This window comes from Protopterus annectens, chromosome 9.part0 (assembly GCF_019279795.1).
Source record: "Protopterus annectens isolate FY-2018-M chromosome 9.part0, PAN1.0, whole genome shotgun sequence".
NCBI lineage: Eukaryota > Metazoa > Chordata > Ceratodontiformes > Protopteridae > Protopterus > Protopterus annectens.
Window position 1 is genome coordinate 879,624,600 of NC_056743.1, and position 15,286 is coordinate 879,639,885.

At 43.4% G+C, this 15,286-nt stretch overlaps 1 protein-coding gene across 1 annotated transcript in view; it reads right to left on the reverse strand.

Annotated features, from left to right (window-relative positions):
- MBD6 (methyl-CpG binding domain protein 6) overlaps positions 1-15,286 on the reverse strand; it is a 613,628-nt gene that overhangs the window by 481,635 nt on the left and 116,707 nt on the right. The window contains exon 2 of the mRNA XM_044083610.1: positions 14,593-14,757. The gene's annotated coding sequence lies outside the window, so the exon portion shown is untranslated. The remainder of the gene's footprint in view (positions 1-14,592; positions 14,758-15,286) is intronic.

Genomic DNA, 15,286 nt, shown 5'->3' on the forward strand with positions numbered 1-15,286 from the left:
CAGCCCTGGATTTAGAGTAAAGTGGCAGGTGATAATGCCTAGAGAAAGTATGCACTGAACTCCAAGTAGCTGCCTCCAAAATATCCTTGGTTGCCACTCCTCAAAAGGCTGTCAGTGGCAGTAGCCCTAGTGGAATGAGGCCTAATCCCAGCTGGAATCTCCTTGCCATGATGGGAATAACAGAAAGCAATGCAAAACCCAATCCACTTAGAAATAGTTTGTTTTGACACAGGCTTGCCCTGAGAACTCAAAGCAAAAGAAACAAACAACTGCTGAGACTGCCTGAACCCTTTAGTTCTGTCCAAATAATATCGCAACTGCCTGTGTACATCTAAAGTGTGCAAAATCTTTTCCCCTTTATTTTGGGATTTGCATAAAAGTAGGCAAATGAATAGTTTGGTTTAAAGCCACACTAGAAACCACCTTAGGCATAAAGGAAGGATTAGTACGCAAAGATACCCTATCCTTATGGAAAATCAAGAAAGGCTCAACCGCCATAAGGGCCTGTAATTCAGAAACCCTTCTTGCAGAGGTAATGGCCAATAAAAAGGCAGTCTTCCATGATAAATATTTCAACTCAGAAGTAGCTGCAGGCTCAAAAGGTTGTAGAGTGAGTTTCTCCAACACAAAATTGAGATCCCAAGCAGGAGTAGGAGCTCTACGTGGGGGTCTTATATTCTTTGCCCCTCTAAGAAATTGCTTGAACAAAGGATGAGAAAACAATGGAGGGTCACATTCATAGTGAGCTGAAATTGCAGCAGCATGAACCTTAATAGAAGAGAAGGACAAACCTTTGTCCAGTAACTCAGTAAGATATTGAAGAGCCACACTTAAATTAGGCTCAGAAACATCAAAATCCTTTGCTGCACTCCAAAATAAAAATATCTTCCATTTATCTGCGTACACTTTCCTTGTACTAGGCCTTCTAGCTTCCAAAATCACATTCAAAACTTGTTGTGGAAGTTGAGACCCTCTATGGTTCAAAACAGAATATGCCAGGCTGTTAGGTGAAGAGAGTGAAGTTTGACATTGAGCAAATGGCTGTCCTCCTGTGACAACAGGTGTGGAATCGAAGGCAAAGGCCATGGAGGCTTCCGTACCAGACTTCTCAGTAATGGGTACCAGTGCTGTCGAGGCCAATCTGGAGCTATTAAAATCATCCTTGGCTTGTCCTGTCTGACCTTTAGAAGTACCTTTGGGAGGAGAGGCAGAGGTGGAAAGGCATACACATGAAGATTGCTCCAATTGAAAGAAAGAGCATCCACTTTCCAAGCTGTGGGATGAAACCTTTTGTGCAAAACTTTGGCAGCTGATGGTTTAGTGGAGAAGCGAACAGATCTATGTCTGGAGTTCCCCATGACACTGTCAATTTCTGAAATACATGAGGATCCAATTTCCACTCGTGGGGATCCATAATTGCCTGCTCAACACATCTGCTAAGGAGTTCTGTGCTCCTGGCAGAAACCTTGCCTGAAGATTGAGCTGTAAACTGAGAGCAGTCTCCCACAAAATCATTGCTTGCCTGCATAGAGGATAAGAATGTGTTCCCCTTGCTTGTTGATGTACCACATGACAGTTGTGTTGTCTGTTAGAATCAACACCTGCCCTGGAAGAAGTAAATCCTTGAAAGCTATTAATGCAAACTGGACTGCTAACATCTCCTTCAGGTTGATATGTAGATGTTGTAGTCTGGCAGGCCACTTGTCTTGTATCCACTTTCCATTTAGATGAGCTCCCCAAGCTTTGTCTGAGGCATCTGTCGTTAAAATCTGACTCGCCTCTGGCCGGGTCACAGAGAGTCCCTTGTTTAGGTGACATTCCTGAGCCCACCACAAAAATTCCTTTTGAATGCAAGGTATTATTTGAATGACAGTGTCCAGATCCTGGCAGTGCTGTGTCCATACATTTTTGAGATACCATTGCAGCTTCCTCATATGCAGTTTGGCATTGGGAAGAACCAGGATACAAGATGCCATGAACCCTAAGGCTTGAAGGACTGTCCTTGCAGTCAGCCCGGACTGATGAGATAGTTGATGGAAGTAAAGGGAAAGACTCTTTTGTTTGTCCGGGGTTAAAAAGGCCATCTGGGATGCTGTATTCAGTCTTACACCCAGAAAGCACATGTCCTGAGAGGGTACTAGACTGGACTTTATTTCGTTCACAGAATACCCCAGGCATCTTAGCACTGCTATCACATATTCCAAATGATGAAGAAGCTCTTCCCTTCCTTGAGCCAGAATCAGGCAGTCGTCCAAATAAGGATAGATCTGTATTCCTTTTAGCCTGAAGAAAGCTATCACTGGAGCCAGAACTTTCGTGAACACTCTGGGCGCAGTAGATAAGCCAAAGGGCAATGCAGAGAACTGATAGTGAGAAGTCCCAGCTCGAAAACGCAGATACTTCCTGCAACTTAGTCTGATAGGAACATGAAGGTAAGCCTCCTTGAGATCCAAAGTTACCATCCAATGATCTTTGCCCAGCAGAGGTAAAAGCTGTTGTAACGTCAACATTTTGAACTTGGGAATGTCCAGATAAGTGTTGAGGATAGATAAATCCAAAATTGGTCTCCACGTGTTCCCCTTCTTTGGTACTAGGAACAGGCGAGAATAAAATCCTAGGCCCACTTCTGGCATAGGGACCGGCTGTATGGCCCCTAGTTGAAGTAACAGAGAAATTTGCTTGTGAGCCTCTATTCTTTGTTGAGGAGGAACGTCTGGCATGCCTCTGAAAGGAGGCAAGGTATGGAAATAAAACCTGTAACCTTGGTGTATGATATCCAATACCCATCTGTCTTGGGTAATTAAACTCCAATTTTCTTTGAAAAGTGCCAACCTTCCTCCCAAAGGTGCTGCCAGACGAGAAGGCTCTGGCAGCTGAAAAGGTAGGTCATTGGGTCTGTTTACGAAAGGACTGACCCCTGCCCTCACCTGAAGACTGTGCAGGAGAACTCCCTGTTCTAGGCCTGAAAGAGCCCTGAGCTCTGCCCCTACCACGTCTAGATCTACCCCTAGACTGGGAATCATAAGAAGGATACGTCCACCCTTTAGCAGGCCAATTTCTACTAAACTTTGGAGGCTGAACCTGCAAAAAATCTTTAACAGTCTGCATAGACTTAGCCTTGTCTTCCATCTTCTTTAAAACTGCCTCAACAGGAGAACCAAACAACACATCAGATTGTAAAGGAGCATCTAAAATCCTTGTTTTAACATGGTCAGATAAATTCTGATCCCTCAGCCAGGCGTGCCTGCGAAGAACTGACCCAGTGGCAGCCACCCTAGACGAGGCCTGTACAGCATCAAAACCACATTGCAAAGAATGCTTACCCACCTGTTCAGAAACATGTACTAAATCTTGTAACTCTTTACAATCAATCCCTTCCACCAGAGCATCAACCTTAGACTTCAACTGTGAAAGGAGATAGTTTTGGTATTTTAACATGTGAAACTGGCAATTCAAAGCCCTCATAGCTAGAGTGGAAGAAGTATAAACTTTCTTTCCCCATCTATCCAAGGCCCTGGCTTCTTTATCTGCAGGAACCGGATTCTTGACAACAGAAGCCTTAACACCTTTAGGCCCCTGGCTAACAGTTTCTGGGTCTGCCCTAGGACTCTTAAAAAGATACTTATGAACTTCAGGCACCCTGTAATACCTATCCGGTTTAACAGGAGCAGGAGGCAAAGAATCAGGATTAAGAGAAGCCTCTGTAAAACATCTTCCACTACATCCAAAACAGGAGGTAACATCAGAATCAGAATAAGGAGAGTACTCCTGCAAGTCTTCAGCCGAAGACTCTGAAACATCCGAAGCCTGCTCAAAACTCCCTAGCTCAGGCTCCACCTTAGGTCTCTTATCAGGAGGGGGCAAAGAACCCCTAATCAGAGTAATCAAATCTTCTGCCATTTTAAGCATATGCTTCTTGGGCACAGTTCCAGAAGAACTAGGGGTGACACCAACTGAAGCTAAACCTGGCCTGCCTCTAGGAGAAGCTTTGGAAACAGAAGGAGAGGGCCTAACCACCCTAGGCAGGGAGGGGAGTATAGTAACCTGAGAAGCCCCATCACCCTGACCTGCCTCCTGAGAGGCCACATCCTGCAATAACAAGGTCTCTCCCTGGGATCCCAAAGAAACCTCCGGTGGAACCACCGGCTCCACCGACACCTCTAAAGAACCAGCGTCCGCACGGACGGTTCTTCTAGCCTAGGCTTCACTGCTTTGTCCTTGCGCTTCTTGAAGAAGCGGCCGGGCATCCCGCGGCATTTTATAATTGCACCGCTTCCCAAAGACTAACCTGGCACAATCTAATCTCCTCTTTATAGTGCGCTTATTAAATCTAGCACAAGCGCGACACCCAACAACGTCGTGCTCAGGCCCTAAACAAGGAATACACAAAGTATGATAGTCTCTATGCGGTATCTGTTTCCCACAAGAAATACAATTATTCACTTTTTCTGACATCCGGTAAACCACTGAGGCAAGAAAAAACTAAAATATTCCCCAACGGGGTACTTAGCCAACTTTGACTCGGTCTGAAACTCCGAAAACGAAAAATTTCAGAACGCCAACCGGCACTTGCAATACTGCTTCTGCATCGGACCATGCGGCAAAAAAGACTGAGGATATGACGTCGGTCATGCGCATTTGTACCCTGACGTCCTGATGTCAGTCAAATGCGCCTTGACCGACGTCAGCCTTATACTTTGATATTCGGGCCGACCGAGGACAGCGGACTACCCCAAGTGTAAGGACTGCAGCAATGTGAGATGAAGAACATCCTGTCAACCATGTATTTTGTCAAAGTGTGTTTCAGAACTGCTGACCTTGTTAAGCAAGCACACACACACATGCATATATGTATATGTGTATGTATGTATGTATGTATATGTACATATGTTTTATATATATATATATATATATATATATATATATACACACACACACACACACACACACACACACACACACACACACACACACACACACGCACACATATAGGTTCATAGGTTCATACTAGGCTATCTGCCCTAGGGCATTTACAAGCCTAGCCAGAGTGTGTTTGGCTTTTGCCACCCATTTTAAATTAATTTTGCTATGCCCTTTTTCGAGGTTAGTATACTGTGCCTCTATCTAACAGTGACACAGAAGTGATACCAGGGGTAAACCTACGATCTCCCATCCACTCATCAAGATTCCTCTTGAAGAGAGTCAATGAGGGACTCTGCCTAACCTGGACTGGGATTTTATTCCAGAGTGAAGGGAGCCTCTGGGTTATGAATCTGTCCCTCCAGCATGTCCTATTTATTTCAGTGCTGAGGTTAAAGTCTCTCAGCGTAGCTCGATGGGATTTGGATTTTCTGAGGTGCAGCATGTCCATTAATTCCGGGTTGGACATGGCTTTATACATCAGGCACAGATCGCCTCTGAGCAGGCGGTATGCCACTGAGTAGAGCTGGAGTTTCTTTAACCGGGCAGCATATGGCATCTGTTTGAACCCTATGATCCTCTTGGTGAGGTACTTTTGGGGTCTTTCCAGTTGCTGCAGGTGTCTGGTAAGGTACATCCCAAAAGGGGCATTGTACAATTATGGGCCTGATGAGGGATGAGTAAAGAGGCACGATGACCTCCCCTGATCTAGATGTGAATCCCTTCATGATTAGGTGGGCTATATAAAATGTTTTTCTAACCACTTTGGCCACGTGGTTGTCAAATGAGAGATTGCTATCAACTTGGGTCCCCAGGTCCCTAATTACTTCTTCTGTACTTAATGGATTACCACCTATGTGGTAATTTGTGGGCACTTTGTTTTTGCCAAAGGGGATGACTATACACTTTTTGGCGTTTAGCTTGAGGCCATGGCTCTGACACCAGTTGTCTGTTTCTATGGGGCCCTTTTGGAGGATGCTTGTGTCTGCTGGAGAGTCGATTATGGCGCCCAGTTTGCAGTCATCTGCGAACTTAGTCAGCCACAGTCCTTCCGTGTTGGCCTGTACCTCCGAGAAATATATACCGAACAAGAGAGGTCCCAGGACTGAGCCTTGGGGGACGCCACTTGTAACTGGTTTGGAGTCTGACATGGCTCCAGCAATTCTAACCATGTGGGTTCTGTCCTTGAGCCAGTTTGCAACCCATCTAGTGACATAGGGGTTTATATTTAAGCTGGTGAGCTTATCTATAATGCCCGAGTGGGGTATTGTATCGAAGGCTTTTGCGAGGTCCAGGTAGGCTGTGTGGACCACCTTCCCCTCGTCAATGGCCTTGGTGACTGTTTCAAAGAAATCAACCAGGTTTAAGAGGCAGGATCTGCCCTTAACAAAGCCAAACTGGGTAGGATCCAGTGTCTGTAGGTCCCCAATATCTTTATTTATGAGGTCCATGATGATCCTTTCCATAGCTTTGCAGACCAAGCTAGTCAGGCTTATGGGGCGATAGTTTCCAGAATCCGTTGAGGCACCACCTTTGTGGAGAGGGACCACTGTTGCTGTACGCCACTCTTTGGGTACATATCCTGTAGTAAGGCTGAGATTGAACAGTAGTTTTATGTTTGGGTTTAGCTCTTCTTGGAGTTCATGCAGGACGCAGCCCGAGACACTGCCTGGTCCCACTGATGCTGTGTTTTTTGCTTTGGAGAGGGCAGCTCTTACCTGAGCATCTGAGATGTCAGGGGGGCAGCACTCTGCTGGGATAAATATTTGCCCTTTTGGTGGGGAGGGGGGGAGAAGTTTGCACTGAACCTGTCAGCTAGGATGTTGGCAATATCTGTGGGTTCGGTGTATTTTTTGTCATTTTGGACTAATTCTGAGCATATCTGGGAATTCCCACCCAGGTTCCTAACATAACTAAAGAAAGCCTTGTGATTATCCTTAGTGTCCTGTGCAATTTTTCTCTCGAAGCTGGCCTTAGACGATTTTATGAGTGCCCGTAGTTTTTTGCTAATACTGATCAGAGATGCCTTCCCTTTTTGGGATTTTGCTCTCTCATGTAGTAGCTTCCTCCTTCTATTGTATAGTTTGTTTATGGCTGGGGTCCACCAGACAGGACGTCTGCCTTTGGAGGATTGGGTCTTGGTTTTATTTGGGATTGCATGATCCATGCATTCCTGAAGTTGTTCATAGAATGCGTTTATAAAGGATTCTGCGGTCTGGGTCATATTTTTCACAGGCCCGGGGGCTTTGAAGGATTCCACCTCGGTTTTGAGGAGTGTGAAATTTGCTTTAGAGAAGTTTTTCACTGTGGTTTTCAGGGCAGGGGGTGGAGTCGGGATGTGAATATCCAGTGAGATTACTTTATGGTCTGATTTTACCAGTGAGGGATACACTTCTGGTCTGGAGCATAGAGTCCCCATGTTGGTGATGATCAGGTCCAGTATGTTTTCCCCTCTTGTGGGAGTGGTAACAAGTTGTTCCATAGCATTTGAGTTTATAAATTCTAGGAACCTTTGGGCTAGGGTGTTGGAGCTAGAGTAATGCTCCCAGTCTATGTTTGGGTAGTTGAAGTCGCCCAATATAATGGTGTTTGGAGAGACCTTCATATTTTCCAGTGTTCTCAGGAAGGCCGAGTGGGGTTCCTGGGTTTGGGAGGGTGGTCTGTAGCAGGCTATAAACTGGAAGGCAGTTTTACCCACTGTTAGTTGCACATGGATAGTCTCTGATGCTTCGTGCTGTGCCACCAACCTGGAGGTGTGGGTATCTTTGACGAATATTGATACTCCCCCTCCTTTTGTAGTACGGTCCAAGTTTTAGGGCCGAAAAGCATGGTATGAGGTATAACCTGGTAGTGCTGGGGTGCTCTCGGGAGCCTTGAACCAGGTTTCTGTTACTGCACAGATATTGATGTTCTCCATGCTAAGGAGAGTTTCGAGTGCATGCATCTTGAGGTTTAGACTTCTGGCATTGAGTAGCATTACTCTTAGTTTCTTATCCCTTGTGATACCTATGGAGGTGGGTTTGTCTTTTGAGCCTTGCCTAAAAAAGGCAGTATGGGGGTAGCAAGAGCCTTTGCCAATATCCGAAAGCCCAGGGGTGACAGGTGCAAGCCGTCCCTAGCGAAGCATTGTGGCTTGTCGAGCATGTCATCCCAGGCTTACAGGCATTGGATCCCCTTTGAATGACACCAATACTTAAGCCAATTGTTGAAATTGATCATCTTGTCTTCATATTGTGGCATCATTCTTGGTGAGGGTAAGATGCTCATTCACACCAGCATGGACAATGACTGAGTCATATTTGTGCTTGCCTTGGAGTGACCTGAGTGCTTGTGTTATGTGGCGGATCCTAGCGCCCGACAGGCAGCTCACCATGACCTTCTCCTTGTTCAGCCTGGTGAGCGGGACGTCAGTGTGCCTGACGATAGAGTCACCTATTACAAGTGTATCAGGTGTGTTGTTTAGCCTTAAGTGCTGTGACTGTTCGGCACACTGGCTTTGTGAGCTGTGTGTTGCACGAATTTTGTTTTGGGGTAGCGGTTGCTTGGGTGTCTGCTTTGGAGGTCTCTGCTGCTTAGGCAGATTTTTATTTAAAGCCTCCGAGTATGGTTTTGTGTGTTTATGTGTTTGGTTTGCTGTCGTGGTAGGTCCATGTGAGATTGGAATTGTAGTGAGTGTGGTTTCCTTCTCCTCCTGACTGGTTTCGCCAGTACTGAGTTGAGAGAGCTTAGCCTCCAGTATGGCTATATGGTTGCATCTCTCACATGTGTTGGAATTTGTTGGGAGGAGGAGAGGGTTGTCTGTGTACATGAGGCAGTTGTAACATTGCCTCAAGATTCCGAGATTCACCAGCTGGACCGGAGAGGAGATTGACAACTGACCTTTGGACATGCTAGAATAGTATTGGGAATTAAGGGCCAAAGGGGAACAAGGTTCTCAAGGGGAGTTTGTGAGGGTGTAGTGCTTTTAATATTTTAGTGCTGACTTATATAATTGCTTTAGTGAGCAAGTGCCAGGTAACTTAAATGCAATGTGTTTCAGGTAACTTAAATGCAAAAATGACAAACAGTAACTTTCTTTCAACTGAAACAAGGAAATAAGTACAGTAAGCAATGCAGATATCACTAGGGATCCACAGAAGCATACACATATATACATACATACACACACTCATTAATAAGCTGCTCCAAGGTAATAAGTCTGAGAATTTCCTCCCACAAAACCAGCCTTTGCTTAGCTCAGTGGTACTGGCCTGTTTTTTTTTTTCTTGGTGCTTTTTGCCTCATCTCTGTTGACCATTAAAGCCTCTGCCAATTAGACTCTGACCATGCGCTCCCCCATAGGTTCATAGGTGTGTACTAGGCTAATAGCCCTGGAGCCTTTACAAGCCTAGCCCATAAGATTACCCTGGCATCGTGCCACCTGACATTAGTTCCCATCGCCTCTGTCGAGTAGACCCACTGGAGTGATCCGCGGGGAAAATTTTCTATTTCCCATCCACTCATCAAGATTTCTCTTGAAGAGGGCCAGTGATGTGCTCTATTTGACATGTATGGGAAGTCTATTCCATAGCATGGGCAGTCTCTGGGTTATGAACCTGTCCCTCCAGTATGTTCCGTTGATTGTGGTAATGAGGTTGAGGTCTCTGGAGTGTGTGGTGTGGAGGGATTGGGATTTCTTTAGATGAAGCATTTCTAACAGAGCTGGGTCAGACATGGCTTTGTAAGTCAAGCAGAGATCACCTCTAAGTAGGCGATATGAGACAGAGAATAGGTGGAGTTTTCTGAGTCTGTCCATATAGGACAAATGTTTAAGGCCTAGGATCATCTTTGTGAAGTACTTTTGCGGCCTCTCCAGTTGTTGCAGGTGTCTACCACAGAGATACTCTGGTACAGTAAGGGGGGGGGGGGGGTTGATCCATCTGTAGGGGCCGTTATACTAGCAGCTTTGAAGACTGCTTGCACCCTTGCTGAAATCCTGCTAATGGGTGCATTTGTATGACCTACAAGCTAGTCATGTCTCTGCAGAGACTTACAACACTTTAACCAGCGAGTTCATGCTCTTGTTCCCCTCAGTAATAAAGGATACTACAAGGAGGTGGATTGGTCAGTCAAAAGCCTATGACCAAGGGAAGCACCATGGGAGCACCCCTCCCCAAGGGATTATGACTGTATGCATCCTGCTCTGCCCAAACCTCCCCTACCAGGATGGGCATCCTACCTCTTCCCCTGCCCACTTTGTAAAGTGTCCGAGTTACTAATCGAACTTGGGTCGCTTAGGCCATAGTCAGGGTGTTTTCCTTCTGTGCCACTGGAAATGGTAGTGGAACTAGCCTGTTTAAGAATGTAAAACAAATGGCTTCCTGACAAGAATGTGATTCATTGTTATTGCCTCACAGAAGTGTGATTACAAACGAGTGAAACCTCCAAAATCTGAATGACTTGGGACTACAAAAATCACACCAAAAAATGCTTTTGCATGGGTCAAGTGCCCTTGCACCCCCCACTACTTATACTAATTCTGAGGTTGCACCATCAATGGAAAAGGGGAAATCACCATTATATTGACAATTTGTGCTTTCTGAGAAACAGCAGGCTGGTCGCTCTCTAGTCATAATACAAATAAGGGTTGATAATTTGTATTTCAAATACAAGCCTGACATCCCAAAAATAAAATAAATAATTAAAGGAGAACTCCACCCGAAAAAGTCAAGTTTTTCTTTCCAGTAAGTGTTTTTCCCTCCCTGTAATCAAAGACTAACCACTTCACATACAGAAAAATAATTTAATAATTCGTTTGCCTTGCCTTCCTGCATTTGTCTCATCTGTTACATCACAACAACTACTAAGAGTGGCTCAGTAATTAAGTTAGGTCACTTATCCCAACTACAGGGCGGTTAAGAAAACAATGACATGTAAATGTGCCTTATCAGTTACAGATTGCCAGCATCACACCTCAGATAAACAGTGTAACCTGAAGTCTGAACAAAGGCAGGGCTTTCAAGCTTTGTTTTCAGATGCAAATCTCTTTCCCTTTAACAAAACTCAGTGCCACAAATTTCTGTCAGTATATGACTTTGCATTTTTTTCTACACTGTAATTTCTTCAAAAGTGCATATTCCTTCTGGAGTTGGGGAAAGAAGATTAATTCTAGCTACAATATTTAAAGCTGTGAATGCAACACAAACCATCTCGCCTAAGTAACACCTATTAATCACAGGGGTCAGATTTCTCACACTTGAACACTGAACTACAGCTGTTACTTTGAAAAGAACATCAATTCATATACATTTTCCAGCCTGTCATTCAAACATTCCTTAAAATGCTGCACCAGAGATGGCCGCGAATGAAAATCAAAGGAAGCAAAATAATTAAAAATGTGGATTGATGCTGACTGTGAAAAGTAAGCAGTCACAGCAATGTTGTCAACTAATGAGAGGCAAAACTACCGTAAATGATCCCCTCATCTTAAGGATTTATTTCTATTCCTCTAACATATCAGGAAGGCAAAGGCATTGACTGGGTGGCCATGGTGGTGCAGCGGTTAGCGTTGCCGTCTCACAGCAAGAGGTCCTCCAGTTCGATCCTCGGCTGGGGTGCCTTCAGTGCGGAGTCTGCATGTCCTCCCTGTGGTCGCATGGGTTTCCTCCGAGTGCTCCAGCTAGCCATGGCAGCCTCCTTCAGATCATTTTGGGGTATAATGAACTAGAAAATAACAGTAACCATTTACTCTGATACAGAGGGATTAGCAATGCAGAAAAGTTCAAGATTTGCTGAAAAACATATGTTTTCAGTTTTTGGGTGTGGTTCTCCTTTAAATAAAATAAACAAATAATTGGAGGGGGCCTTGTTACTCAGTCAGAGGTAGTCCTCCAGGGAGGTAATGTAGAGATTGTAAAGCCAGAATTAGAAAGCATCCAAGTATAAATATTTAATCTACTGTAGTCTCATTTCACAGACAACAAATGCATGTAATATGACAGTGAGAACACTGATAACCTGATTATATTGTAGTTTACCACTTAAAGCAAGTAATACAGCCTGCTATCACAAAACAGCATTCTGAGCAGTTTGTGCTGTTAACCCAGGCTACTAGTAATGTTATGACCAAGTTATGTGGAATGAAATGGCACTGATGCAATTAATGGTAGGCTAGAAATATGGTTAATCTAGGCATATAAAGGTGAGCCATATTTCCAGAAAATAATTCTGTATTTGGTGGTATGAAGTGACACCCAGAATTTATACCAAGGCAGGATGATAAAGAACAGGAAAGAGATGTGAAAGTTCAGTTGCAAAAGTACAGCTGATTACTTAAGCACTTCAGAATTTCAGAGCTAAAGGAAAACCTACTGGTGCTAATGGACAAATGTAAAAATATTTGAAAGAATTAAGAGAGAAAGGTACTGCATAAATGTACATTTATTATACTACAGTACCATTCAAAAAGTAACAGTTAAAAGGTTGCACAAATACATAAAAAAATTTCCCTAAGCCTTTACACAGTAATACAACTTTAGTTTCACAGCATGCTAAATCACCATGCGACAGAAACATTCATACAGCTAAAAAGTGACGTAAGCAATGCAGTTATTAGAAAGAGTGCCTCAGCCTGGGTCAAGACAATGTTTACAGAGAAAGCTATCAAACAGGAAGGTTAATATTTTATGTTTTAAAGACAGAGACAGACTGGGTGTTTCTTAATATAGGCTGAATTGTGTTCCAGAGTTCAGTGCCTTTTGAGCCCTTCACAGACAATGTCGCGGCTGATTTAATTAGTTTTTGCAGCATCATTTCTGCCATTATGGCATTCGCAGTTATAATATCCACCACCACATTCAGCCTAAGTCTCAGCAGGGGAAAGTTTATAACAGAAAGTCCTTCCTCAGAATGCAGAGTTTTTTTTATACATCTGTCCCACTGCTCTTATGACCATCAACACTTTTTGACCAGACCAGACCAAACCATCTGTTTCTATAGGTGAGAGCCAGCTGAAGGAGGCAGTCATCCAGAAAGATATCTTGGTCAATGCTTAGCTCACTCCCAATTGCACCACACAGTAGCTTGATGTGAAAACTTTACAGCAACAGACAAAAAAAAAAAAAATATATATATATATATATATATAGTATGCAAGAGACAAGCTACTTCACTACGGTGCTAAATTCAAGGAAGAGACCTGTAAATTCAGTGAGTCTTTCACTCACCAACACCAACTAAACCTAATGACCACTTTCAAGACACATGCAAAGCAGGCAGGCAAAATAATGAAGAGGGCTGAGGCAGACATACACCACTACCCATGCTGAAATTAAGTTTGGTTATTAAGTGGGCAGACGAAAGGAGAGTCTGACACTGTACCTGTCAGAGCGCCTTCCATCTTAACAGATAGCCAGAAGTTGTCAAACCATCTGTTTCTTACTACAACATGGAAGAAGCACCATGAACACAGCTAATCGATATTACCCAGGAGCTGACACCAGAAAGCACAATTGCATCTGAGCACAAACGTACATCCAGCTCTTCCAGTATTAGTGCAGAAGTTAGCTGGTGGTAGCAGGCAGAAGGCACGCACGTTAAAAAGGCTGAAGGCAACCACAGGGAAAGTTTGTATATTATGGTGAACAAAATCTTTTATTCTGGTAATGCTGGCTATGTGAATGGCGTGGTATTTTTCCATTTACTAAAATATAAGGCTGAAAAAATTAAATTCCACGTTCTGTCCATTATGCTGTTTACAAGTTCCTGGCTAACTGATATGTAATTTGAGTGCAAAAAATTATCTATGTGGTGGCATGCTGTTGACTCCTTGCTTCATGAACTGCAAACACACTGACATATATCCCATTCCATTGTCCAGTTTACAGGATTCTACCTGTTGATCCCTACACTACAGCAGTACTCATATTTTTATCAGAAACTACATTTTGCTATCCCTCCCTCTGTGAAACATCAAGACGGCAACAAAATAAAAGAAGGCAAGGTAGATGCTCCCCTTCCTAGCACAGACCAACAAGGAAAGCATCCATATGATAATGAATAAATAATGACCAGACCCAAATTAGCATCCTGTGGTGAAAGAGGAAGGAAGGTGATCAGAACTTAGAAACTGAATGAATGGCTGTGTGACTGGGTACTGTCAGAATAAGGCCAACCTGACCAGTTACTAGTATACTACCATTTTTTTTTTTTTTTACTATTTAAAGTAATTTTTATTTCACGAGTACTGCTGTTGGTATTAATGGCATAGTGCTGACCTCATAGCACTTGGTTGCTTAGGTTGGCTCCCTACATGGGTGCCTTCAGTTTGGGGTTTACATGTCTTCTCTGTGTCTGCATACATTTTTGCTGGATGCTCTGGTATTCCCTAAATCCAAAAGGTATATGGAAAGTATAATGCAGATACTTAAAATGCCTGAAGGTGTACCTGCCATCGCTGAGTGCAACTCTTGAGACAGACTGACAGCCAGACCAAAGTTCATTTTGCTGTCTTGTGGTGGGCTAAGCTCTAGCTTTCTATAACCTTAAACTGGATAAAGTGGATACTGAGGAATGAATGCTCTTATTATTCATGAAACTAAAACAGAGATTCACATTTACTACAATCTTAAAATTATGCATAAAAACAAGTTAAATACATTTAGAAGGGCTACTGACTCACTCTGCTGATGTTACCTTTTCATTTCGGCAAATGTCTGTGCTTTAAGTCCGTGAAGCTGCAATATATTCCAGGCCCATGGTGCCGTTTCTCCTCCTCCCCAGAGACGGCAGACAAACTCTATTTAGTCACCTTCCATTCATCTACAGAATGTTCGGGGTCATCTCTCGAGCTTGGACAAACTAGAAACAGAGCATTACGAATGGTAACCTCATAAGAAAAATAAGTAAAGCACAGCATCAAAGATCATCTTGTTTGCAGTCTAGTTTAAGGAGTTTGCCATATCATATAACAAACAAGCTACACTAAAACTTTTAAAAATAAATGCTTACCAACACATATAGGACTGTTGATTAAAACAGGCAGACACCGTATAACAAGTACAATTTATAACTGGATGATTAAGCAAACAGCAAATGTATGGTCCAGGTCCTTAGCAAAAAAAAAAAAAATTAGTACAGTATGGCCACATTCTGGAAAAAAGAGCATCAGCAGGGTGAAGATGGAGAAAATATTTTATAGGCAGCAGTATCACCTGACACATACAAAGCATAAATCTCAGTAACCACAAAATGCATAATTGTTAGGTTTTGCACAAAGACTAACAACTACATGTTTTCATGTCCTCAGGGCCCTAAACATCAATAAAGTAACAGTCAAGAAAAAGCAAATGGCTGATGACCTGTGTGAAACACAATATGTTTGATGAGC